The 3,439-nt window shown below is 24.2% G+C and overlaps 1 protein-coding gene across 1 annotated transcript in view; it reads right to left on the bottom strand.

The window, feature by feature from the left end:
* Positions 1-3,439, bottom strand: part of LOC105620298 (ras-related protein Rab-11A) — a 14,250-nt gene that overhangs the window by 10,656 nt on the left and 155 nt on the right. The window lies entirely within an intron of this gene.

Below are 3,439 nucleotides of genomic sequence, written 5' to 3'. Positions count from 1 at the left end.
GTGTGTGTGTGTGTGTGTGTGTGTGTGTGTGTGTGTGTGTGTGTGTGTGTGTGTGTGTGTGTGTGTGAGAAAAATATATTAATCTTTTAATTTTATATACTTCTCTTATGTAATGAAAGTATTATTGTACCAGATTTAACCAGATATTAACTTTTGATTGCCGTTTCTGCAATGTTAACAATTTTTTGATCATCCAAATATTTGTTATTAAAATCGAGTACAATAAAAAATCTACATGAAATGTTTGAACGTATCATCTTGCACAAATTTTTAGTGTTACCTATATATTACCTTAAAATATTGCATCTTTAAAAAATATTAACCATTGATTTATATATTTATAATTTAATTGCACTTTGAAAACATATATAGCTCATATTTCTTTTTATAATGCCAATTATGTTCTAAAATTTACTATATTTCATTCAATTTTTTCAACTATTTGTCAAAACTGTATTAAATATATTTAATTATGACTTTTTAAAGATAAAAAATGTGAATTATTTCACAATTTTTCATATTGTCTTTTGAAGTATTTATTAAAAAATTAAATAGTAGATAGCAGTAATATCTATTGCTGTGTAATATCAGCTATTTATTTCTTAATTGTAAAATAATTTTATAAAATTTTAATTATATAAAATTATATATTTAATTAGGTCAGTCTTTGCTCTTCAAGTTATATGAAAAAATAAAAAGTAGACTGTACCTCTTTTACATTCTTGCATTGATTTATGTTGCATTTATGTTAAACTTATATAAATAATTAACATAATACAATTTATAAATATTACAATCTCATGAACATTCCAACGTCTAAATGTATTTCGAACAAAAATGGTTATTGTATTAGTAACAAAATATTTTTAAGAAAGAATTCAATTCGTCAATAAATCTTTGATAATTGCTTAATACACAATCAAATTTCGTATCATCTGCTATTTACTACGATCTAATTTATTTGTATATTATTTTCTTAAACTCTGTTCTTTTTAATTGAACTGTGCAAAGTTCATCTTTCATTTTTTATTTTAATGTAAAAAGAAAAAAAGAAAAGATGAATCATATAAGAAATTCAGCTAAAATGGATAAGTCTACATTTCAGGAAATATAATGGCGCTCATATATGTTATTCTATTATGTTATTCTATTATTCTATTATGAATTTGTACATTATTCGAATTCTTAAATATAATATAAATTTTAATCTTCAAAAATGATAAACGTAAATTTAATATTTAAACGAGAATAAGTATATAAAAATGCATATAGAATACAGATTAGATATTTACTTTTTTGTTTTGCAATCAATAAAAATGCTAGAGAAATAGATTTCAGTGTATATAAAACTTACAATTTTTATGTTAGTATTTATCTGTACATGCATACGTATTATTCTCCTTAAAAATATTCAGTACTATAATATTAAAAATATAATCCTAATATACTAATAATTGTTCAATATTTCAAAGTTATAACTTTTCTTCAAGCAAAAAGTAATGGAAGAATAGTTCACGAATATCATTTGCATTATCTATGGCAAGTTTTCATAATCCAAGTCTCATTAACATTTAATGTCATATTATAATTAATCATTATCATATTGTAATATGATATAATCAATATAACATTAGTAAATTTAAATAAATTTATATAAAAAATTTAATAAAATTTAAATTGTGTCACTAGAAAGTTTTGAGCAATTATGAACGATTTCTTTATTATTATTATCTCAGTATTGTTATAATTACTCTGAGATCTATTTTTTTTATCATATTTAGCATGTAACTGTATAAAATTTTTATAAAATATCTATACATTTAAAGAATGTAATTTGTATAAACATTTATAAAAAATATAAATTAATTTGCATTGTTATCTAAACAACGTTTGTAATGTTTACGTAAAAAAAAATTGACTGCACATTGCAAAAAGATAATTTTTTCCGGCAAGACAGTTTGAATTATCACAATTACGAACTGATGTTCCGTTAATTATACAGTTTCACGCGATGTTTGAGTATTATTAGATCTTAAATGAACTAATGGAATTTCGGCATCTTTTTCTTGTTTGTTCGGCACTTCATTACTTTTCTTTAGCTCTGGTGCAATCAAACGTTTATTTACAAGTTGTAACCATAACATGGAAACGATTAGCATTATGCCAGTGATACCAAAAGTATGATATGTTCCTAAGCGAGTATAAATGAAGCCCACAAATACTGGACCTAAAACGCGAGATGCACAACCCGCACCTGTCATTAAACCCATCCACACGCCTTGTGGACGCGGGCCGAGAATTTTGCTAAATATAGTTTGCATCAAAGTAACTCCTATAGGATAACCTATAGAGGTAAAGGTGTAACCAATCAAAAATTGAATAATCGTGATTTGTGGAGTATATAGACACCATTCTTGAGTAATAGGACATCCTACGATTTCTGTACCATTGGCATCTGTCGTGATATTATTATATGCTACAAGATATTGAAATACTTCCATTATAAAGTTGTCATATAATATGCATAAAGAAATCCATGCTAAGTATAAAAATATACAATTTTAAAAAATATTTTTTTATTTAATAGAGAGATACTCACGTCCAAAATCTCCAATTATAGGAGGATCCGAACCCCATGGGATACATAGTACTCGTCCAATCACCATAAAAAAGAATCCGCCCCATAACATTACTTTACGTTCTGCAAATCTATAAAAAAGTACGTATTTTATTTAATAGCATATAAAATGAGATATTATCTGCTTATAAATCATAAATGTTATATAGCGATAAAATAATATTTTTATTGTTTAAATATTAGTTATTTATCTTAAAAAGATTGTAATTTCATCATAATTACTTTTTACAAAGTGGTCCAATCATAGTAAATGTAATACAGGCTATTACAGCTCCAACGCTCATTAGGATTCCCATATAATATAGCGCTTCCTTTTTAGTCCAAGCAAATTGATCCATGGTAAGAGAAGTACCAAGACTATACGAAAAAAGATGACATATATTTGTTAACTAAAACTTTTTATTTAGTAAACCAAGATTTCAATTGATGATCTTAATTTTAATATTATTTTACAATAGATGTACATCAATGTTTTTAAATTAACAATTAAAATATCAAGTTTTTTAAAATCAAGTTTTGCTTTCTTAAATAATGTATAAATTATTCTTTCTCTTATTTTCAATTGTTCTTTAATTATTTTTGAACAAATATAAAAAAATAAATATACTTACGTCTCAAGAAGAACAAAATTAAAAACCAAAACAAAGAATCCACAAATTAAAGTCCATGAAGCCAAATAATCCGGTTTTATGGCTTTCCACGTTTCTTTTTCTGTAAATGCAATAAATTCTATTATGTATGTATGTGTATATATATATATATATAAATTATATATATATATATATATATATATATATATAA

Source organism: Atta cephalotes, assembly GCF_000143395.1.
Source record: "Atta cephalotes unplaced genomic scaffold scaffold00002, whole genome shotgun sequence".
NCBI classification, from domain to species: domain Eukaryota; kingdom Metazoa; phylum Arthropoda; class Insecta; order Hymenoptera; family Formicidae; genus Atta; species Atta cephalotes.
This window is presented reverse-complemented; position numbering and strand designations above follow the sequence as displayed.